This window comes from Neopsephotus bourkii, unplaced genomic scaffold (genome assembly GCF_033783945.1).
Source record: "Neopsephotus bourkii isolate Nb327-2 ecotype Australia unplaced genomic scaffold, CSIRO-AGI_Nbou_v1 NB_1707, whole genome shotgun sequence".
In the NCBI taxonomy this organism is placed as follows: domain Eukaryota; kingdom Metazoa; phylum Chordata; class Aves; order Psittaciformes; family Psittacidae; genus Neopsephotus; species Neopsephotus bourkii.
Window position 1 is genome coordinate 5,282,966 of NW_026902181.1, and position 25,711 is coordinate 5,308,676.

The following is a 25,711-nucleotide window of genomic DNA, read 5'->3' on the forward strand; positions in this document are numbered from 1 at the left end:
AACTTCACTGGCGTCTCCTGTGTTATGTGAAATATTGAATAATACCACCAGAGTTTCAAGCTTTTGCTTGAAAGCTGATTGTTAGTTATTTTCAACACCCTCAAAGCAGTCGTTTAACGTTGTCTCTTCCTTCTTTTCCCCCATGAAGTTTTCATATTTCCAAGTCACTGAACACAGTCCCACGATTACTACTGTTTAAATATATCTTAATGTAGAGCATTTAAAATCTACAGGACCATAATTAACTGAACTCACACAATAGTGCTTTGAACACCAGAGTGCTAGGGAATAATGCAAAAGCCTCACATTTATATCTAATTAACTAATTTTAGGAACCTAAGAAATCTGTTTTAATATTATAGCCAAAGGCCTGGAAAGACAAGTTTTCACTGCTGACACGTCAGCCGTTCCAATATTCCCATGACCTGTACTGTTGTAGTCCCAAGAATGACATCTGTACAAGTCTGCCTAGGGTGTCACTTGAATCAGAAGATGTGCAGAAGATATTCCAGCTGACTACTAGTCATTCCTCTGCACTCCTATCTGCTCCAGTCCTCCCAGGCAGGAAATGAACAGCCTAAAGAATGATGTAATGTATCTGTCTATGATGCAACCTGTCAAAACAGATGGAGGGCTGAATCTTTGCATCTGGTGCCATGCATGGTTTCTATTCAGGCTGAATGCCTGTGGTCAGAAATGAAGCAGATACTGACATACAAGTGTTGCAAGTCCCTCCAACCCCTAATAAAAAATGGCATTAGCAAAAGTGTTATTAGATGTATGGATCTAAAAAAGGAAAAGCCTGTTACAGTCAGCAAGTAAAGCAGATACTGGAAAATTACCAACAGGGTAGAAAGCCTATTTCTTTTGTTTGACTTCATAGAGGAACAGATCTGTGATGTAGCTGTTTTCAGCTCTCTGTCAAATCACAAACCTGAAGTTGTCATACCTTTAACGATAAAGAGAATAACAGCCTTTTAAACTCTAGTAAAAGTGTCAGGGCCTCACCCCCCATAGCCATTCCACCATTAAATCAACAGTAAAGGGTCACCGATTCCCAGAGTAATAGGAATTTGTTCTTATTTGAATGTGACATTAACATGGATATACAGTTCTCAGGAGAGCTGACTGCTATGGGCCAGAGCTGGACATTGATTTCACACCACATTCCCTATTGATCAGGCATGGTAGGGAGTCTGTTCATTGAATTGATAGCAGGATATAGCTGTACAGTATTTGTTTTCCTTTTAATATACAGCTTCAACAGCAAGCCATGCATGAATTTAATAAAAGAAGATAATAATCTATTCATTCTAGGAGCTATAGGCTGAGCCTGGGTGGTTATCAGACCTGCCTTCACTGCTATAAATCATGTCAAAAAGGAGACTCATTGTAGCTTTACCAGTGAAAAGAATTCTCCTGTTTTAAATATAGAGAACCTGTGCTTTCTCCTCACTCACAATCAGTAAATGGGGAAATGTATTCGTTTATGGTTTACCAATGCAAAACAATCAACAGAAGAGAATCAGACCTGTTACAAACCAAGCATCTGAAAGCAACAAAGTAGCTCTAAACAGTAAATTAAAGTATTTGTAGTATCAGTTGCAATGATCCTTAGTTGTTCAGCATGCTCTTCCAGCTGTTGATTCCTGTTTAGGATTGGAGGTTTTGTTAAGGTCATTTTACAAAACAATAAACGGATATGCTTTGAATATGCTAATGCGTTCTGTTGCAGGAGAGTTATCATGGGTAATAGAGAAAATGTGCTGATGTAAAAGCCATTGACAACCTTAGGGGAAACTGAATGGGTGGTACAATTGTTAGCAGAGTGCTGTGTCTGCAGGTCAATCTGTGAATAGATGATTGTTAGCAACAATTTTATGTTGGTCACTTGTTTGTAAATGATGGAAGTTAGACAAGAGTAATTACACCCATAATGCTTTTCAAGTGGAAAAGATCTGTACTTTTAAAACATCACTTGAAAGTTACTTTCTAGATGCAGAAGTGGATTACATTCAAGCTCTTATTATTTACTCAGGGAGCCTCAATAAAGCCACCAAGGGGACTCTGGGTGCAGACTAGCATAAATAAGATAAAAAGCTAAGCTGGCACATGTGAAGAGTGTTGTCCAGCATACAACATTCTCATTTCATGGCACAACAGCATAGCATGGGTGTTCTTACTAGCATAATTAAGCATTAGAGGTTTGGTAAATTATGTTATCTCTTCTTTCTCCTTTACCAGCTTATGTGGAAATAATTAAAGTTTTGCTCTCTACCTTACCTGGCCTAGCAAATTCAATGTGGTTTTTGTGTAATGAGCCTCTCAGAACAGTGCAGAATGATATCAGATGGTTGCTAAAAGATCTGTAGAGCCTAAAGGATGCTTGCTCTTATCCCAGGGCATGGCACTCCAGAAAGTCTGCAGTAACAAAAGTAGCATTTAGCTAAAGCAATATATGAGCAATGCAAAGAAAAAAAATAATCTAACTTTCTCTTAATCATGGTATTCTAGTAATCCTTTGCATTTATTTTAGTGATTTCAACCCAAGTAATAGAAATAAGAGAAGGAAATTCAAACTCACTCATAGATTTATTTCCCCATCTTTAGTTGATGAGAAAAAAAAGTCTGCTATTGGTTACATGAAATTCATTTCCCCTGTCAGCAAAAAGCATAGAAAATAGTAACAGCCTAAAAAGAAGAAATGACAAGTGAACAGAAAAGAATCAGGATGGCACAGTACAGAAACTGGGGCAAACTTGCCAATTTCAGCACTATTCATCCTTAGCTGGGGTAATTCCAGAAATAGCTGAGACACTGGGAAAGGTGAGGTGGGGCTCTGAGGTTTGTTTTGTGCATAATGAAACATTTAGAAGTTTTGTGAAGACATCTTTGGAAAGCATGCAATTAAAGGAAACAGTGAAGGCAGCCCATGAAAGTCCTGCCATGGAGCCAGTGGTGGCTGAGTAGGGTAGCTAACATATTGGCAGCATCATGGGTGATGTGAGCACAATTGAGAGCACCAGGGATGGCAAGGGAAAAATCTCTAAGTGAAACACAAAACAAAGAATAACTTGGAAATAAAACAAACCAAACAAAACAAAGAAAACCAAACAACAACTAAAAAACATCAATATTTGTTTTCATTATACAGAATATAAAAACAGTTTCTGTACCAATATAGTTTGTTGAGACCAATATGCAGCAGCAGCATCTCCTGTTATTAGTGTTAGACACAACCAAAAGACAGTTGTAAACCTGCTATGTAGTAACCTGCATGAAAGTTTTCATTTGCACAGCTCTATGTACTTTTTCTTCCAAGACTCACAGTGTTTGAGGCCAGAAGGGAACCTTAAGTGGCTTGACCATCCCTGCCATTAAAATCTATCCGATTACTAAAACAATTGCCTCAGAAATAACTTACATCACCTAAAACAGTTTCTCAAAAGATTTTTTACTTTGTGCTGAAAGTCTGCAGAAATGGAGAAACTGTCTGTCCCAGGAGCATATTCTAACATTTAATCATAGTGATAGTTAAAAAAGTTACCTTTAGTCTAACTTTATCTGGCTTCAGTTTTCAGCAATTGATTCCTCTCAGGCTTTTTTTAAATTGGTTAAAGAGTTCTTTAGAACGTTCATTTTCTCCTCCTGAAGGTACTTATACACCACACACCACAATGAAGTCATCGTTATACTATTCTGATAAGATTCAGCTCTTAAAGATCTATTAATATAAGTAAGGCTGATTGGAAATAAGACCTGTGCTTTGTTAGGTCTTCAGAATTCAGAGATTTTTTTTTTCCTACTATAAAATAAATCAGAATTTCTGTAACCCACAACTCTAAAAGCAATATTTTTTCCTATTTACTTCCAACGTATGGACGAACTGTTTGATAGCATTAAATGTAGATAAATGTAGCAAATGTATATACCTAAAAGCTTCCATTTGTCTTACCTTCCCTTTAATGACTGTCATGGAAGATGAGGTGCCTGTGCACTAAATTAACACTATTTTTTATCTATGAATAAAACCCTGTAACATTTGCCAAAGAAAGACATTGTGGTACAATGTGATAATGCAACGGTGACAAGAATTTAATCGTAATCCTCCTATCCATTTGGCATTCTGCAACAGAAGTTGGTCCAAATATCTCCCTTAGTAGTCCTTCTCTTTTCCCATTTAGCACCCTAATCTGTCCCATCTTTTCTTTGCCTATGTTTTCCTATGGAATAGTTGTACATTTTTTATAGTTAGGGACTAGTTCTAGGGTAGCAAAGCTAAAGACTAATACAAAACCCTGGAATTTAGGTATGTGTCTTCTGTGATCATCACTGGGAATGTAACGAGATGATTGAAATATCCCATATTTCCAGGCTTTAGTGGTTATTTTTTTTTCCAAGAGTATGATTTTTCCTTAAAAACACCTCTATCATTATCTCAAAGGAAATATGAGTGTAGAATATTAGTTTGTTTCAGCAACTCATGAACTCACAAAATATTTTCAAAAAAATATTACCAGTATATTTTCTGAATTTTCAAAATGCTCTGAAATTCCTTTGCCACTCAAAATCCAACAGGAAAGCATAAAAACAAACCAAACAAAAATCAAACAATCAAAACCCTGTTCTGAGCATGGAAATAGACCAAGAACCAAATTCTTTTTCTCACAGTTTTCAACATCTGCAAACTCTGAATCATTTTTGTCAAATTGAAGTACCAAAACATTAGGATTACTAAATCTCAAATTACTTAATCATTGGCCTTTAAATTACAGTGTAGAATGGGAGATAATACTACAAAACATGAACTGATAAATATCAAAATGTCTTTTTAAAGAAAGATACTTTTTTAATGTTGATAATTACAGTGACTTATGATGTGATGTAAGAAAATAAATGCTAGTACCTAAAAGATTTTCCTACTCACCTGGCAAAATACTCCTGAATAATAAAAAAATCACAACTTTTTCATTGCTGTAACACTTTGGGGTGGTGGGGGGAGGCGAAGAGAAAATTTTAAGTATATCAATAGCTATATTTTATATCTAGTTAAAACCACTAGATTTAGTCAAAACCCAGCCAGATTTAGGCAGAAGAAAAGCTCCTAATTTTAGATACAGAACCAAACCTAAATGCGTCGAGGAGTTTCTTCTCTAGAAGTTGGTTCCAAACCATCATTCTTAAAACTAAAACAAAGCAATCATATCTAAGTCACATATGCAAAATCATGAAAAAAAAACCAACAAAAACCCCCCACTTTTCACTGCAACACATGGCCGCAGAAATTAGCACTACTAGAAACCACAGTAGCCAGTGATGTCAAGGATATAGACAGAAAAGACAGGTTTCTAGAAAGAAGATACACAAGATTGCCCAAAGGCAGGAAACATGCAAAAACACTGGACTAGGTCTGTGAAATGCTGAGAGTCAGAAGCTGTTTTCAGGGGGATGACGCAGAATGAGCTGTGGGCAATATATTTCGCTGTTGTGTATTTAGATTTTCCTTGCACTACAAAGTAGGATAGAGTTTTATGAGTCATGAAAAACCACAGAAACTGTATAATTGAAGCTTGAAAACTACTAGCCTTTTTACATCCACTGCTACCTGGTTAAACTAGGAGAGTACAGTTCTAGATCCAGGCTGTTGTTGACTTCAGATGGTGCATTGGTGCACAGCCTAATCCAAAAAATCAGACTTTCGGTAGTTCTTAGAAGCCTTAAAAAGCACATTGATATTTAATGTCTACCATATTCAGTAGTAGTTTGGCACCTGGCTGCTTCTGAATGTCATCCTATCTGTATCTTTATATTACTAAGTATTTTAAAAACCTGATCAAGTAAAAAGGGGGATTAAATGATACCTCAAAATGGCTGTTCTGAGTAATTTATAATCCTGGCATACTTTTGCTACATATAGTTTCCCATATCCTGGGTCATGATAGCTAAATACAAACAGGTCTTCTGCTGCCTGACAAGGGTCTTTCGTCCTGAAATCTCTCCCTTTCTTGAGTCGCCTGGGCATCAGAGACTAGTTGTTCTTAAGGCAGTTTCACAGCTCCTTTTTTAAAGAGTATAATCTTTGATGATTATTTGTTTCTCAGGAAGAATCTCATGCATTGTGCTTCTCATGAAAAGAAAAAAGCCTTAAGACAAATTGGAGCTTTGTTGCAAAGGGCTATGAAGAACTGTGTTATCAGTACATAGGAAGCTCTGCCATTCCACTTCAAAATCACAAACTCTTCCCTCCCGCCAGTGACTTGTAGCTCTTGTGCACTAGCAGAATGGAGTTAATTCCAGCAGAAGTAATTAAAGAGTTGCCTTAAAACAGAATCATGAGATCACTTAAAATAAGTGTAATATATATTCCCCTGTGTCGCTGTTTTCCTTATAGAAAGCATCACTGTATAAAACAATTGTCAAATAACACTGACCAGTGACCCCATTTCATAGTTCATGATATATGAACAGAATCTGTAATCTCAGAGTGGCACCTTGTTCATCTTCTACTTCTATGTTGGTCCATTTTGATGACTGATACACCTCATTCTTCAAATTCTGTGTATTTTACAAAATCATAAATGCCAGCCCCCTGCTTTTTCTCTGAGAAATTACTACATCATACATACCATAGAATCATAGACTCATAGAATAGTTAGGGTTGGAAAGGACATTAAGATCGTCTAATTCCAACCCCCCTGCCATGGGCAGGGACACCTCACACTAAACCATGTCACCCAAGGCTTCGTCCAACCTGGTCTTGAACACTGCCAGGCATGGAGAATGCACAACCTCCCTGGGCAACCCATTCCAGTGCCTCACCACCCTTACAGGAAAGAACTTCCTCCTTATATCCAATCTAAACTTCCCCTGTTTACGTTTTAACCCGTTACCCCTTGTCCTACCACTACAGTCCCTAATGAAGAGTCCATCCCCAGCATCCCTATAGGCCCCCTTCAGATACTGGAAGGCTGCTATGAGGTCTCCACGCAGCCTTCTCTTCTCCAGGCTGAACAGCCTCAACTTTCTCAGCCTATCTTCATACGGGAACTGCTCCAGTCCCCTGATCATCCTCGTGGCCCTCCTCTGGACTTGTTACAACAGTTCCATGTCCTTTTTATGTTGAGGACACCAGAACTTCACACAGTACTCCAAGTGAGGTCTCACAAGAGCAGAATAGAGGGGCAGGATCACCTCTTTCGATCTGCTGGTCACACTCCTTTTGATGCAGCCCAGGATACGGTTGGCTTTCTGGGATGCAAGCACACACTGCCTGCTCATGTTCTTTTTCTCATCAACCAACACCCCCAAGTCCTTCTCCACAGGGCTGCTCTGAATCTCTTCCCTGCCCAACCTGTAGCTGTGCCTGGGATTGCTCCAACCCAGGTGTAGGACCTTGCACTTGGCATGGTTAAACTTCATGAGGTTGACATCAGCCCACCTCACAAGCGTTGTCAAGGTCCCTCTGGATGGCATTCCTTCCCTCCAGTGTATCAACCGAACCACACAGCTTGGTGTCATCAGCAAACTTGCTGAGGGCGCACTCAATCCCACTGTCCATGTCAGCAACGAAGATGTTGAACAAGACCAGTCCCAACACCGATCCCTGAGGGACACCACTCGTTACTGGCCTCCACCTGGAAAACATTGAGCCATTGCCCACAACTCTTTGTGTGCAGCCACCCAGCCAGTTCTTTATCCACTGAGTGGTCCATTCATGAAATTGATGTCTCTCCAATTTAGAGACAAGGATGTCCTGTGGGACAGTGTCGAACACTTTGCACAAGTCCAGTTAGATGACAGCAGCTGCTCTACCCCTGGCCATCAGTTCTGTAGCCCCATCATAGAAGGCCACCAGATTGGTCAGGCAGGATTTCCCCTTAGTGAAGCCATGCTGGCTGTCACCAAGCACCTTGGTTTTCATGTGCCTTAGCATGCCTTCCAGGAGAATCTGCTCCAAGATTTTGCCAGGCACGGAGGTGAGACTGACTGGTCTGTAATTCCCTGGGTCATCCATTTTCCCCTTCTTGAAAATGGGGGTTGTATTTCCCTTTTTCCAGTCATCAGGAACTTCACCTGACTGCTATGATTTTTCATTGCAAGGACAGCTAACATACCTTTTAAATGCCACTGTTCAGGTTTTGCTCCATGAAACCTATAGGATTATAGTTGGATGTATCAAAATCGCATGCAATTTTCAGAGGAACTAACTGCAGAGAATGCAGGTAACCAAGCAGCAAGGTACTCAGCTTGTTTGAAAGTCCTGCCAAATAATCGAGGTGCTCAAAAACTTCTGTAAAGTTTATATTTCAAAAGCTATGGTTTCTGAGTATCTCCCACTGTACAAATAAGTGAAAACAGGAAGAGCACTTTTCCAAGTGACCGCTGTGCAAAATGAGTTCACAGTCTACCAAGTCTGTTCCTCAGCAAAAATGTCCTGGTCAGACAACATTAATTTAACTGCTAATGAAGGCAGCAGTCAGTGGATCAGCGTGTGCTGAGGGAGGAGAAGAAATGGAGAAAATAAATGAAAAACACTTGAAGAAGGAACTTATTAAAAAGTGCACCTTTGTTAGAGTGCCTCCTTTTAATTATTCTTACATAAAGCAATCAGGTTTGGACATATCTTTTGTACTCAACCTATATTAAGTCTTTCATTTTCCTCACTAACTTAAAGCAATATCCTTTATTCTTCGCACTTCAAATGAAATATTCACATAATTTGCTAATGCAGGTTGTTGGTTGTCGAAACTTGTAAGGGTCCTTCAGTTTTGGGCAACTCACGCACAGAGCCTTAGGCTTCAATCCCTGAGATGTTATAAGGCAAACTATAATATACAAGCTATGAACAGACTCATATCTAGGGAAAAAATGTGTCACTTTCTAATTCTTATATAGCTCAGGCTAAATTCAACTAAAATCCTGTCTGACTCTGACAAAGCATGAAAGTAATTCTTATTCATTGGAAATAAGATGGTAGCAGGGAAAAAAATATCCTAAAATCCTTATTTTATATAAATATAAGAATTTCCTCTAAAGTGGTTTTCATTTTTGTCCTGGGGGAAACAAGGGAATTATAGGAGGATCTTATTCTGTGTTTTGCTCTTTGTGTGCTCGTGTTCCTTTTTATTTTTTTTTCTGTGATGTAGGGAGGGGGGAAATTGCCATAACAACACCTTAACTATCTTTACCACCCTGCTTTCAAAGGATAAACTAGGTGTTCCTAATTTACCATTTCTGCTTCTACTTTTATGTTACAAATCTAAGGGAAGAGATTTCATGAACAATGAATATCCTATACCTCCTAATAACAATTCAGCTCTGAAATAATTTCTATGCCATTATTTTTGTGGTTTTTTATCTCTTATTCAAAGGCAAAGTTTATATCAGTCATCAGTGATAATGTCCAAATTCAACTCCAAGTCCTCTTACTTGAACTGAAAAAGGCAATTTCCCACTGTCTTTTTTTTTAATGACAAATTATTACTATAATTTTCAATGGAAATTATTGATCTCTTAATAGCCGTGTTGTTGAACCTTCTTACTATTCCTTATTTTTCAGATCAGGTACTACATTTTGCCTCTTAGATGTCCCAAGTCCTCATGAAGACTTGCCTGGTGGTTCAACAAGAAAAGGAATTTTACATAGAAACGGTTATTTCCAGATGTCTTGGCAGTATGGTGTTGCCGCATATTGCATCCATTGTGGATAAAAAGCATGCATTCCCTTATATAATAGCATATATAGTAAGACATATGTTTCTAAAATAAGAAACAAGTCTAAGATAGTTTAAAAGTCCTCTTAGCATCTTCTGTCCAGCAAGTAAATCCCAGTCAAGAAGTACATGGAGAAATATGTCTGCGAGCTCAGAGAATGCTCCTCAGTAGTTAGGCATGTGGGAATCTGTGAAACACTGAATATTCCCTAAAACTGAGTGCTATAGCAGTTAGAGAGTGGTCTACACCATGCTGAGTTCATTTACATGAACAATCCCAGGGCTTTCCATAGACTGTTTGTGTCAATAAGGCAAACAAGTTTTGGCCTGTCCTGAACATTGTCCATTTCAGATTGCAACAGAGAAGATGTAATTATGTGAGTGAGAGAAAGGCAGCAGGACCAGTTCCTAAAGGCAGGACATCATTAAGATTTCACAACAGGCACATTTTCCCAAGGGATCCAGAGGAAACAAGAGGCACAGATTTCCTGAGGCCAGAGTCCTTGTTTGGTTTCATACATCCAAGTGCATTCTTAATTGCAGCATTCACTTGAAAGGCATAAAGTTCCTTGGGAGGTGAACAGGATTTGAAACAGATCCTAAAAAAATGTCCAGTCTCACATCCTACACAACATGTAACATGCCCTAGAAAAGAAAATTTCAGAATGGTTAGCTCAGAAATTTACCACATGCAATTTTTTTCTGGCTGATACACAAATAGCAATGTGCATTGCAAGTGGAAGCAGTTGCTGTGTGTTTTCATAATCAGGGCATTGTTAATGCGAAGAACCAAGTCTTTAGAAAAACTCTGAAACAAGTCAAGAAGCATTAAGAATGAAAGCCATCAAAGCTTAACGCATCCAACAGGAATGGAAAGAGGTCCTGGCTGGGCTTGGATTTAGATTCATTAGAAGGTCCCAGGAACTAGAGCCAAATTCTGATTTGATAGGGAGCATCTCTATTGGATTTAATGTTGGAGAATGCCCGTGTGTGAATCTTGCCTAGGAGTGTTATGTGGCAGTACTATTCCAGAATTGTTCCACTTCAAATTTTAATCAAATCCACTCCTTTGTGACTATATTACACTTCACAATAATGAAGCTTAATAAACAGAATTAAAAGTTGATCAATTGTAAGCACAGTTAAACACAGAAATGCTTTTCTTCTTTCCCATAAAATCTGTCTGCTGTTAAAAACTTGCCACTTTCTGTCCTCCCTGTCTTTGGATGTTTAAACAGCTTTTATGGGCTATTCAATTTCTACCTGCAATTCAAATCCACTTTCATTTTGTCTCCTTGGCCCTTCATCCTCCTGCACCTCCACTCTCCTTTATCTAAAGGCAGAAAGCTACATCAAATATAGAAAATCTCTGATACTTACTTAACATCGCCTCAACCTTTTTGATATGCTTTAACAGAACTCACAGTGTAATGACAAAGGGTGGTGTTGTCCTCTGTCTTTGCAGATGTTCACACACAGCCACGCTATTCACTACCTCATTAACTGATCTTGTAAGAGTATGGCACTGCCTTACGACTAATGAGATCTCGATTCAATTCTCCACGAATTTCCACCCCTAAGTACAAGAAAATGAAAAGAAGGTTTTCTGCATCAGAGGGATAAGGAAGATAAATAGCTGAGGAAAGTGAAATATTGAAAAGAAAGGGAAAAGATTGATTTTGCTGGGGGGGGAATATTAAAAAAAAAATAATGTTGCAAGTTTCATGCAACACTAAGTACAGATGATTTTGTCTGATTTTGTCTTCCTTGGCCATACATAGATCATGTTCCTCTCATAATCTTATAAATGACAATTCAGACAAGGTTCCCACAGAATTGTATTGAGCAGAGATGTCCATCAAAAATAGCTGCTGTGAGACATCCCAATGTACTTATATGCCTATGGGCTGAAGAGTTAAAGTAAGACAAATACTGGGCCTTCTTAAACTCTTTGGAAATATTCATCTGGGATATATCCTACCTGTTGAATACTAACTAAATCTGACTGACTGAAAAATGATATTTTAAGATCCTAAGTCACTTGGCCGATAAGGAAGATAACTTTATACAAAAATCAGCAACTATATGTCTACTGTCTTTTTTCCAGGAAGGAAACATTTTTTCAAATACTTTTTTTCTCCAGACAGCTAAAGGAGAAGAATCAGTTCTAAGTAAACTATTTGAATTTTCTTCTTACCAGACCTTCACACATATGCTAAGATTCAAAAAGACCCCCAAAGTTAAACAGAACATTGAAATATTTTAAGAATATAAAGATATGCATGAAAAATACAGATTCCTGAAAGATTAAATGCCTCATGTATGTATTTATCAAAGCTCCAGAAAATGGGCGGATGATATAAAGTCGTAGCAAAAATATAAATGTAGTGTGTCAAGTGAAAACTAATAATGATTAGCTGTCCTGGTTTCAGCTGTAAGAATTATTTTTTTCTCCTTCCTAGCAGCTGGTGTAGAGCTGTTTTGGCTTTAGTCTGAGAACAATGCTGATAACACACTGATGGTTTTAGTTGCTAAGTAGCGCTTACTCTGATCAAGGACTTTTCAGTCTCTCATGCTCTGCCAGTGAGGAGGGGCATGGGAAGCCAGAAGGAAGCAAAGACAGGACACCTGACCCAAACTAGACAAAGGGGTATTCCATACCACAGCATGTCATGCCCAGTGTATAAACTGGGGGGAGTCACCCAGAAGGGCAGATCACTGCTCTGGTCAGGCTGGGTATTGGTCAGCAGGTGGTGAGAAATTGTATTGTACATCACTTGTGGTTTCGGTTTTTTTCTTTCCCCTCTTAGCAATTCTCTCCAATTATTACTTCTCTTGTCATTATTATCATTATTATTAGTAGCAGTTTTGTGTTATACTTTAGTTATTGGAATACCATCATCTCAACCCATGGGGTTTTACATTTTTTTTGATTCTCCTCCCCATCCCACTCAAAAGCTAGGGGTTGAGGGGGAGGAGAGGGTCAGTGAGTGGCTGCATGGTTCTGAGTTACTAGGTGGGCTTAAACCATAACACTAGCTTAACAGCATCTTGGGTATGCATCTTTTATAATACATGATGTATTGGGAGTGTGTTTTACTCAGGTTACAGAATTGAACCAGTAGGAGGTCTGATTTGAACTAATATACAGGTTCACTGGGAAATATTGGTAGGTTTAAGTATGATTTCTTGTAATATGCTGTTTTATACATCTACAGTTTAGTTGACGGGGAAAACGAACTGCATAGCCTGAAATTATACAGTAGTCTTGAAATACATTTAAAAGAAGTTTTGAAGAAAGCATAACACAACAATTGCTTTCATAAATCCAAATGCCAGCTCATGTGGCGCATGAAATTGCTGTGATTTTCCTTACTGTGCACTATATCTTTAAAAGTCTAGGAGGTGGTTGCCATTTCTCAAGACACACTCAATGATATGTGGTGTGCTGTCTACCACAGATTTGCCTTTGTTGGGTTTTTGTTGCTTGTATCTCCAACACACATTACGCACCTTCCAGCAAGGACGAGCAGATCACATTATTGGCAAAGCTAGGGCTATTCAAGATGCGTCGTGTAGCTACAATTTCAGTGCATCCATATGGATTTCTGGGTGAGCTGAATCCTTCTGGGACTAAATAAACCTACAGAGACTATGGAGACCAATTCACTGCTCATTGACCCTCAACCACCATGGAGTTCAGAGTAGACCCCAATCAAGTCATTTTTCTGAAACCTCTGTCCAGATCTCCCTTTTATCTTTCCTATCTGATCTCTCTAATACACATATTGCACCCATGAGCCTTCAGAGGATTTAAGTATGCAGCTCTGAATGTTGGTTACCTCTGAAGATTGCTTACTCTGCTAGGACAGTGCTGAGATCCTTTCTTTCCACCCCAGGGTTCACATTGCTTTCACAGTTCAAATACAGGGCATTAGTGCACACCCACTTGGTGCTGAATAACAAAAGGGCTAAAAAATCAGACTCCTGAAGTTAGATGGCTACAGAAGTGGCCATTAGCCTGTAAAACACTTTCAGTGTTCTAACTATTGGGAACAAAAGAACATAGGGATGCAATGAACTCTCATTGTCCCCAGAGTGCCAGGTGACTAAACCAAGTTAGAGTCAATCTGCAGCTATAGAGAAATATTGCAAAATTGCTCCAGCAAAATGTCCTGCTGAACATTAGACAGCCTGGCTGAGTGTTTCCTGGTAGCTCCTTACACTGTGAGTGCCATTGTCATTTAGGGAAAAAAAATGAAACCAATGATAAATGCACAGGTAAAATGACAAGCATCTTACTGTTCTCTAAAAACCCTCCCTGATTGCATGTCACCCACTTTAAATTCTGATTAAAAGAGGGCATTGAGACTCTCAGCTGGGAATGCAAAAGGATAAATGGACTTCTCGTCAGCTAAATTTTGCACAAGCTACCAGGCTAGATAATATTCATTTCAGAGGAAACTACTAGGGACCATATCGTGGTTTAAGCCCAGCTGGAAACTCAGAACCACGCAGCCCCTTGCTCATGCCTCCCTTTTTTTCTCCCCCAACTGCCAGAGGGATGGGGAAGAGAATCGAAAGAATGCAACTCCCACAGGCTGAGATAAGTCCAGTAACTAAGGTATAACACAAACCACTACTGCTACTGCCAATAATAATAATGATAAGGGAAATAACAAGGGAAGAGTATAGAACTGCTCACCACCCACCGACAGATACCCAGGCCAACCCTAGCAGCGATCTAGCCCTTCAGAGTAACTGCCCCCCATTGATATACTGGGCATGAAAAGGGGATGGCCTGAAGAGTGAGCCCCATTCTGTTGGTGGTCCTGCTCACTTGCCTTTACCTGAAGCAGGAATAGCTTACAGAATGGGGCTCACTCTAAGGCCATCTCTTTTTGCATGACATGTTGTGTCATGGAATACTGCTTTGGCTAGTTTGGGTCAGATGTTCTATCTCTTCTTCCTCCTGGCTTCCCTTCCTCCCTGACAGAGTAAACATTACTTAGCAACAACTAAAAACATAGGATCATAGAATCATAGACTCATTGAATAGTTAGGGTTGGAAAGGACATTAAGATCGTCTAATTCCAAACCCCCTACCATGGGCAGGGACACCTCACACTAAACCATCTCACCCAAGGCTTCGTCCAACCTGGGCTTGAACACTGCCAGCCATGGAGAATGCACAACCTCCCTGGGCAACACATTCCAGTGCCTCACCACCCTCACAGGAAAGAACTTCCTCCTTATATCCAATCTAAACTTCCCCTGTTTACGTTTTAACCCGTTACCCATTGTCCTATCACTACAGTCCCTAATGAAGAGTCCATCCCCAGCATCCCTATAGGCCCCCTTCAGATACTGGAAGGCTGCTATGAGGTCTCCACGCAGCCTTCTCTTCTCCAGGCTGAACAGCCTCAACTTTCTCAGCCTGTCTTTATACGGGAACTGCTCCAGTCCCCTGATCATCCTCGTGGCCCTCCTCTGGACTTGTTACAACAGTTTCATGGTCTTATGTTGAGGACACCAGAACTTCACACAATACTCCAAGTGAGGTTGCACAAGAGCAGAGTAGAGGGCAGGATCACCTCTTTCGATCTGCTGGTCACACTCCTTTTGATGCAGCCCAGGATACGGTTGGCTTTCTGGGCTGCAAGTGCACACTGCCTGCTCGTGTTCATTTTCTCATCGATCAGCACTCCCAAGTCCTCCTCCACAGGGCTGCTCTTGAATCTCTTCTCTGCCCAGCCTGTAGCTGTGCCTGGGATTGCTCCGACCCAGCTGTAGGACCTTGCACTTGGCATGGTTAAACTTCATGAGGTTGACATCAGCCCACCTCACAAGCGTTGTCAAGGTCCCTCTGGATGGCATTCCTTCCCTCCAATGTATCAACCGAACCACACAGCTTGGTGTCATCAGCAAACTTGCTGAGGGCGCACTCAATCCCACTGTCCATGTCAGCAACGAAGATGTTAAACAAGACCAGTCCCAACACCGATCCCTGAGGGACACCACTCGTTACTGGCCTCCACCTGGAAAACATTGAGCCATTGCCCACAACTCTTTGCGTGCGGCCACCCAGCCAGTTCTTTATCCACTGAGTGGTCCATTCATGAAATTGATGTCTCTCCAATTTAGAGACAAGGATGTCCTGTGGGACAGTGTTGAACATTTTGCACAAGTCCAGTTAGATGACAACAGCTGCTCTACCCCTGTCCATCAGTTCTGTAGCCCCATCATAGAAGGCTACCAAATTGGTCAGGCAGGATTTCCCCTTAGTGAAGCCATGCTGGCTGTCACTAAACACCTTGTTTTTCATGTGTCTTAGCATGCCTTCCAGGAGAATCTGCTACAGGATTTTGCCAGGCACAGAGGTGAGACTGACTGGTCTGTAATTCCCCAGGTCATCCATTTTCCCCTTCTTGAAAATGGGGCTTATATTTCCCTTTTTCCAATCGTCAGGAACTTTGCCTGACTACCATGATTTTTCAGATATTATGGACAGTGGCTTAGCAACTTCATTCGCCAGCTCCTTCAGGACCCACAGATGGATTTCATCAGGTCCCATGGACTTGTGTATGTTCAGATTTTGAAGATGGTCTCAAACCAGATCCTCTCCTACAGTAGGCCCAAGGTCTTCATTCTCACAGTCCCTGCATCTACCTTCCAGGACTTGGATGGTGCAGTCAGAGCCTTTGCCAGTGAAGACCGAGGCAAAGAATTCATTCAGAACCTCAGCCTTCTCCAAATCTTGTGTAGCCAGTTCTCCCAAGTGCTTCCAGAGGCAGCCTACTTTGTCCCTAGTCTGTTTTTTATTTGCTACATACCTATGGAATCCCTTCCTGTTATCCTTAACATCCCTAGCCAAGTTTAATTCTAAAATTAATAACACATCAGTGTTATTAGCATTGTTCCCAGGCTGAAAGTTAAAAATACAGCACTGCAGCAGCTACTAAGAAGGAGAAAAATGAGTACTACTACTGAACTTAGGACAGACCACCACCACCATGGTTAGCATACCAGCTCATGTTGCATCATTTACACTAAAGCACTGTAAATTATTTTTTTTAAACACCTCCCATGCAAATAGAAGTGCTCTATGTAAAATTGAAAGTAGTATTGACATAGAGCAGTAAAGACAGCTTTAGTTATAAGCCTGGAGATAGAAAAAAATATACATGGGAAACTGACAAGTGTGGTTAGTACTGAGAGGCTAAAATCAGGAAGACATAGCCAGTCCTGTCTTTGCATGACTTAGAAAATACCTTGTTAGACCTTATACTTGGAGGCTAAGGCAGAGCTGAGGACCAGCTCGGGACAAAACAGATTAAGGTAGGACATGGTCATGCTAATAATCAGTGTGAACGGACAACCTTCCCATTTTTCATTTTCAGATGGTTTTCATCAATTATCTGCAGAGACAGAAGAGCAAGTCTTCCATGCGCTGAAAGCCAACATGGGAAGATTTGCCAGAAAATATGAGCTGGGACAAAAATAAAAAAAAGCCTGTTACTGAAGAGGCTTTGGTGATAACTGGAGTGCAAGGTAAGAAAAGTAAATACTGAAAGCCTACAGTGGGTCTTGAAAGTGAAAGACATGCAGATTGTCTTCTTAAATGGTTAGGGCATGCAACAAGGTTTAACTGTTTTATTAGTGAAGGGTAGAATAAGGCACTCCAGGATGCCATTAATTCTTCAGAATATTCTGGAGCAAATGCTACTGCATATTCACTTGGTCTCAGTCTCTTTCTATGCTTTATGTTACTATGCTAACCCCCCAGCTGTATTTGGCATTCATTGTCATTTTCTGGTTGTGAGCTAATGAAACTGCTATAAAACAATGAGCAGCTGGTGGCACAGTACAAGTAAGTATTATTCAACATGAATTGTGAATGGCATGGAAGCACTAAAGAAAACTTTTCAAAATACATGTGACAATGTACCCCAACTCTTTTCCTATTTCCAGCTGCTGACTCACCTCTGACTGCTGCCTAAGCAAGGGAAGAGGCCAGCAGGCAGCTCTGGTTTGGTTTGGATGCCTCACCGCAGGGTGTATATGTGGCACTAGAGCAGTTCATTGAAGCATCACTCCAAAAGACTGATATTTTTTATTCTAATTAGCCTGTGTGCCACTGGAGCTTTTTATTATCACACCCACTTGTAGTCGAGAGTAGGTAGAAATGGTACAAGAGTGCTGGACCTAAACTGTGTAATCCCTAGACTACCCTGCAGTAACAAGTAAGGGAAACATTTGGAGTTGCCCTACACCAACCGGCTTAGCAGGGAAACACTGGCAGAATTTAATGCACTGACCTTGGAAAAGGATGAGAAGAGATATTTAAATCCACAAACACCATGAAAAAGGCATGAGGGATAACAGGCAGGTTGCAGTACAGTCGCAATCCATGTCTGAAACAGAGAATTTCAGAACCTCAGCAGAGGTTTGGTTTGTATCTTGGGATTCACTGGAATGCACTAAGCTGGACATTTAGCAATGAAAATGGTGGTGTGAAGAGGGGGAGAGGACTGTCTGCTTTTGTGTTGGCAACTGACACAGGAAGGAGACAAGAAATCCTTGTCTCTATAGAAATTGACATAAGGATGTGCTGTGGTGTAGATCCAGCTGGTAACTCAGCACCACATAGCCGCTTGCCGATACTCCCTCCTTCGCCCCCTCTCCTAGCGAGATAGGGAGGAGAATCAAAAGAATGTAAACCCCATGGGTTGAGATATAAGGATAGTCCAATAATTGAAGTACAATATAATAATAATAATGAAATAAAAAGGGGAGAGAATATGAAACTAAGAGGGGAAAGAAAAAACCCAATAAACACAAGTGATGCACGATACAGTTGTTCACCACCCACAGACCGATACCCAGCCCGACCCGAGCAGCAATCTGCTCTTCCAGGAAACTCTCACCAGTTTCTATACTGGGCACGATGTGCTGTGGTATGGAAAACCCCTTTGGCTAGTTTGGGTCAGGTGCCCTGTCTCTGCTTCCTCCTCACTTCCATGCCCTTCCTCACTGGCAGAGCATGACAGACTGAAAAGTCCTTCATCAGGGTAAGTGCTGCTGTGCAACAACTAACGCATTGGTGTGCTATCAGGATTGTTCTCAGACTAAAGCCAAAACACATACGTGCACCAGCTACTAGGAAGGAAAAAATAACTGTTACAGCTGAACCCAGAACAGGATATATTTTATTTCTGTAGCTACCAGTAATTGGTGAAAACTTAATCTATAGGGCTGCATCTCCCCATTTGTAGCATGCTGTAAGGCCATTGCACCTGGTGATTTCTTTGAAAGGTCTTATATTTGCATTTTGTAAATAAACACATAAATAAATTAAGATGTCAAGAAATGTATGGTTTGTTCCTGGACAATAGGCTTTTCAAGATGCACAGAGCTGTTTGACTGGTTTTTTAAATGAAATTCTGTTTTAGAAAGATGGTGAGAATTCATTGGAAAAGCACTGTATTGATACAGTCAGAATACAGCCTCAGTTAATTCTTTGAATAATGAGGCCTTTAAGTTACACACTGAAGCCTTCAGCCTGCAAGGATTTCATACATATACTTGCCTTTATGTATTGCTGTTAGTCCTACTGATGTCAAAGCAATTACTTTCATGGACAAAGTTATATTCCATGTGTCTCGATAGATCATAGCCTGAAAATACTACATCACAGTATCATTTATATATACAAACGGTTAAGTGATTCTCTGCTCACACATTTAGATAGGCAACTCAGACAAGCAAATACTTGATTCAACAAAAGCTTCGTGTGAGCAGTCTTCTACTATTGCACATCTTCAAAGCATCAGCTTATTTATAATCAAAGTTGAAACAAGGATTGCTATTTGATTTATCACATAAATGCTTTCCAAGGAGAAAGAAAGAGTGGATTGTTTTCAGATAACCAGGTATAAAATTACCTCCTCTGACAGTTCATACCAACAGTGATCCAGGTTGGAGTTGTAGAGGGGTGCTACCTTCATCTGTAGGTGCAGGAGCTTTCTGAAGGCAGAACAATGTATGGGTGCTCTCCATTCCACAACAGACATCAGTATGAGCTCAGAAACCTTCTTAAAACAAAGAGTTTGATTACTATGTAGTTAACACAAGGCTCCCACTAACTGTAACATAGTTTTTTGTTATTTATTAGACCACTGGTGTACCCAGAAGCCAGGGAATTTCAATTTCCACACATTCTCATTGAATATTAATGCCAGAACCATAACAATAGTGGCTAATAATGCAGCTTTTCACTGCCATGTGAATTGCACATCAATATTAATGAAGCCTTTGTTAACATTCAGTGTTCTTTCCTTTCAGTGTGTCTGCCAGGATTTTGGACTGGTTTATGCCAACAACACAGACTTAGATGTCAATGCTGAGTAGGTCCTAGACATTTCAGAAAGGGCTTGCTTTTGCAAATGTACATTTAAATTAAGAAGTACGCCATATCAAGGATGCTATAAATTGACAGTTGTTCAGTTCTTTCCCCCTGCATAGGAGAGATGTAGCTTTATATGTTTGCATATCCTAAAAGTAACACATAGAGGGCTGTCTTTTATTTCATAATGTTATTACAACAGCTTTTATACAAAAACTCTAACACAATCATTCACAATTATATACAGTTCTCCTTCTTCACAGAGTCAGACATACCAAGAAGAGGCAATATTTCTGCGATGAGAAATAGAGACATGTAGTTTCTAGTTCTGTAAGATGCCCATAGTACATATCACCAGGTGAGTTCACCTTGAATTCTGCTATTCTAAACAAGAAATTTTTCCAGTGCTTTGAAGCTTCATATGAAATTTAAATGTAATTGCCAGAAGCATTACCTTATTAATAAAAGCAGAAAAGCATCATTACTAATTATCATGAGATTTATTTGCATTTTCTAAACATTCACATTATCTAATCTAACTACCTAACAGATGCTTACATGATTTCCAACTCAGCTTTTTTCCAAAATGAGTACCCAACAACAGTAAATAGTAAGTGTTGCTTTGGACTACTCCTGTCAGATGCAGTGTCTTATTCAAAAAGGAATTTCATCAGCCACAGAAACGATGCATTTTTTAATGAATATCAGACCACTTCAGTTCAGTACAGCTGATCAACCTTGTTGAATGCTGTATCAACCGATCCTGTTTCAATGGTAGATCCTGCAAGATACCTGCAACAAATTTCCTCTTTAAAAGAAAGAGTCAATTGATTTGCACTAATCTAATTTAGAGGAGGACAGAATAAAATCATACTGAGACTTAATCTCATCTGAATATAAACAGTACAAAAATGCTGCTGATAAGTAGCTGATGTAATGCTCTAACACACCAGGGGGCTGATGTACCAACCCCACTTCCATTGAGGAGAGCACTCTGCAATTCCCAATAGTGCCTCTAGGATTAAGACCTGAAATTGCACATTTAGCATAGAATATCTAGAACTTCATATCACAGGATTTATATTTTTTAAAGAAGAAAAAAAAAGAAAAATCAGGTTATGCTTTGCAACAGTTGTCATGAAATTGAAATTACCAACTCCTAGATAGATCTGCCAGGCACAGCACCAGGCCCCTGGTGAGATAACACCAGGAAGGAATCAATGTTTTACTTCTCACAGTAGCAAAGGAGCAATAAGGAGGGCAAGGAAGCCAACACAGACACAAACCTGACCAAATCACAGAGTAGTTCCTCCCAGGAGAATTGTATTTTCCTAAGCTTAAGATGAGGGTCATCTGATGTCATTGCTAGTAATTGTCAAAAGCAAGCCCTCCTTCAGAACAAGTCCTCCAGGTTTTGGTGGGCAGTCAGGACTCAACTTCCAGCAAAACCATCATTTTGACCTATGCCATCAAGTCCGCTGATGCAAAGAACAGCATTGATTTTACAGCACAAGACAGGATGTTTTAAAAACCTGTATCTAGAGTCACTGGGCATTAAGTTAACACATTTCATTTATAGACAGTTATTTGATAAATTGCTGTGTAGATTTAGGGTAATTCGTCCCTCCATTTTACTGTAAAATGGGGATAACAATCCATGTTCCATGGGAAACTCAAGATTGAATTTACTAATGTTTGTAAAACACTCCAAGGTGCTGCAATTCAGGCAGTAATACGAATGTCACTGTACCATGTCTATTATCTTTAAATTAATCAACTTCACCTAGGAGTTTATTTTTTCTAAGAGGAAATATAATAATTCTTCGTTATTCTATGCTACAAAAATAACTAAATGAATATGCATGAAGAAACTTTAAATTAAATGTAACTTAAACTTGGAAAACCTAAAACTTGCAATATATTCTCATCATCTGGGACAGGAAAAAAAATAATGAATCAAAAGACAAATAGGTACAGAGATTCACAAGTCAAATTAGGGATGTAGAATGTAGAAAGGATCTTTGTATCATAACCTCCAACCCTACAAAACTGCTTTGCTTGTTGTTGACTTTCTGATTGTTCACAGTTCTGTTAACTTCACAGAATATTCCAAGAACACAAAATTATGTAAATGGTTAATATTTTCAAGTCTGAGGACTGAGCGTGAAACCATTACCCGCTAAAATCCTCTTTGGTCTCCAAGCATCCTTACTTCTTCACACATTTGAAAATAAATGTCTCACCTATCATAAGAGTATATATTTGGATTCCTTTGCCCTTAAATTAATGTAAAGTGTAATGGATGATTTGAAACTTTATGCCATGTTTCACATCAAATTCGTGGAATGAAACAGAACAGTAGGTCAGCTTTCAGTATAGCAAATAGAAAAAACGGAAACAAAATCCCTTACCTCTATTGTTCATACATGAAAAACTATAACTTTTTTCATTACTGTGGCTGCAACTTATTGCATTTCCCTGAGTGTGAAAAGAGCATGGTTTCTGATGACAGGCACTGTTTTGGCATTAATAGTTGTTCTAAAACACTTCCAATTATAAGCTCTTTATAAATGCTGGTCTTCCGGGAATCCTCATGTGTGAAACCTGTATTTTACCTTCAACTTGATTTCAGTAGATGTCTGGAACTATACGCCCAGTGGCCTGTCTGCTTTATGCTGTACTCAGATATTTAAAATATGACACTGGATAGAAAAGGATTCATAGATTAAGGTATTCACCCTATTTTCATTTTATGTTTCTATGGCCTCAAACAGAAAGTGGAATTTCATGATAAACAAATCCCAACACGGGCTAAACCAGCTCCCACTTATTATTCACAGCAGAGGTAAAGCAGGATTTCAAAGGCTAGAAGATGCCCTCAATTTGCATCCTGCTTCATTTGTCAATAAATCTGTTTGCTGTTGGGAAGGCATTTGCCATTCTGTTCTACTAGTCATTCAGTTAAAGCAAGACTTGTAATTAGCACTTGTGATAATTAGGCATTGGTTTGGTTTGGAATCAACCTCTGTGTTTTAATTAAATCTCAGGAATTGACAAAAATGGATATGTTTTTTTGTTTAACCAAATTATTAAGTGGTGGGTTTTTTTTTTATCATCTCTTTGTAGATGCTGTGCTATTTTCTACCCTGAGCAAGTACAAATGTTTCATTGTAGATTTAAATGAACAGTTTACAAATAATTACTATTTCTCTATTTAATGTTAATAGCAAAGCCATTTTAAAAACAAATCACTAACCTCACACAGAATGCTTCTCTCAACAGACATATCTTTATGACAACACTAGGTCAGCCAACAGTACCATATATTATACATGGTTTAATCTTTATTGGAAAATGGGGAAAAAATTTCCTCACACTTTGCTCAACCTACCCCACAGTAAACACGTTACACAAACATTTTGTTCACCAGCAAACAGACAAGCCAACCTGCTATGACAGATTCCAATTACAAAAAAAAAATATGTCTTAAATAAATTAAACCCTTGTGCACCTAACAGCACAATACAATAATTACAAAGACAATTGGACCATCTGTGCATCAAATTTACAGCCTTATCATGTACAGTCAGACCTTCCTAAAGTAGCTTCTCACAGGAGTTTTAGGTAACTTGCAGAAAATTGAAACTGTTTTGCTGATCAGTTTACAGGTGGTGCAAATTCCAGACCAAAATTAAGATGAAATTAAGACTCTGGTGATGAAACTATTTTTAGCAGGTGGTGAAAGACAACCATTCAGGAGGAAGGGCTGTGTGCAGAAGTTTCTTTTAGAATATAGTGCAGGTCAGCACTGGGCTCCAAGTCCTTTCTCTCTTGTGAGTGGGAATGTTCAGGGGAAACTACAGTCATGGAGGAGGTTTGAATAAGGCAGAGAAAGGAAGAAAATAGTTGATTTAGTAGCGGCAGTTTTGTCATTGAGGAAGCTGGAGGAGCTGGAGTTTAGAAAAAGCCCAAACACCAGCAATCACTGAGTGTGCAAGAGAGGAGCTGGTTATAGGTGAGCAAAATAGGCAGCAAGGGGTGGCTCGAACTAAATAAGACCATGTTGCAGCGTATTGCATAGGACCCAGTCCAGTACTTCCTAAACAGAATGTTCTTGGGAGGTGCACTGTCAGCAAACAGAAATAAAATGCTTAAAATATTTTTTTAAAGAATCACCAAACTTTTATTTTTTAACTTCAAAGCAACCAATATATTTAGTACTTTAAAACAAAAAACAATAAAGGAATGTGCTGAAAAAAGTGATATATGACAATTTCCTTTCCTAGAGATACATTTTTCCCAAGTAGCAGCTATTTTAGAAATCTGTATACTCTAAAACCATCCAATGCCCCACAGAGGAGAGCCAGAGCAGCAGAGCTAGTCAAGCTTTTACAGCAAGTTCACACTCCAGAATTTATTACAGAGCCTTTCAAATGACTCTGTGGTGGACATATGAGGCCCACACAGAAAGTTGAGGAAAAGAGCCTCGTCATTAAAAGACACTATTCTGTAATATCAGCAGTCCATTTACCTCCCTCACCTTCCCCCCACCAAAAAAAAAGAGAGATTAAATGGTATTATTTCATACATATTCAACTGTTCCTTGTCAAGTAATTTTAACTTAGAAGTTATCCTTTATAACTTCATAACACAAGGAACAGCAGAGCAAGGACACAGCAAACTAATCTTTGCACACAGAAATAAAGACCACTTAAACTTGTTAGAAAAAGTTCAAACAAGCAACGAGTTGTCCCTGCCTCCACTGCAAATAGTTTACAGATACATAATGAACATAACTATTACAGGGAAACAAGTTCTCATAAAGATCAGTTGGCTGAGTTTGATATTAACTCTTTTTACTTCTCTCAGTACAGTTATCAATGAAATGGAGCTTTGAAAGAGAAGGAAAATAGAAGAGACTGTGATAATACTATGGGCAGAAGACAGAAGGTAAAAGCTAAAATTAAAAAATAAAATAGAGATAGGTAAAATACAGGAAAGTCAAAATACTCATAAAACGTACAGAAAAATTGATATAATGAACTGTATATAAGGAGAATGAGGGAACAGAACTGAGAATCAGAGATAAAGCACTAAGGAGGGAGAAAAAGGGAGGAAAATCTGGTCTGAATAAGACAGGAGAAGACACAGAGTACAAAGCACTATATTAATGCTGACAGCACTCCCACACCCCAAATAACTCAACATTAAAAATCTTAAAATCATTGGAAAAAAAATACACAAAAAAAAGACAGCTAGCAAGTTTTAAAGAGGAATAGATGTCAAGTTACAAGAAGCATGCCCCCAAAATACCACCTTTCTACAGCATGCAAATCCTGTGCTAAGGGAAATAAGAACATCAGTCATAATGGTTTTCATTGGCAAACTGAGGTATTAGGCAGCCGGGAGATTTGCCACTGTCTTGCAATAGTGAGAAAAATGGGACTTGTTAGCAACAGCCCAGCTTCCACCAGCATGCCTCTGGCAGGGAGGATGCCATTCTTATACAGACTCTTATCTGAAAGGGAGAGGGACAACCACCAGCCATTCTATGTGAAAATGATCCCACCCAAAGGTGGAAATTACTTAATGC

At 39.3% G+C, this 25,711-nt stretch overlaps 1 protein-coding gene across 1 annotated transcript in view; it reads right to left on the minus strand.

The window, feature by feature from the left end:
• LOC133224745 (uncharacterized) overlaps positions 1 to 25,711 on the minus strand; it is a 287,585-nt gene that overhangs the window by 132,358 nt on the left and 129,516 nt on the right. The gene's annotated exons all lie outside the window — the stretch shown is intronic.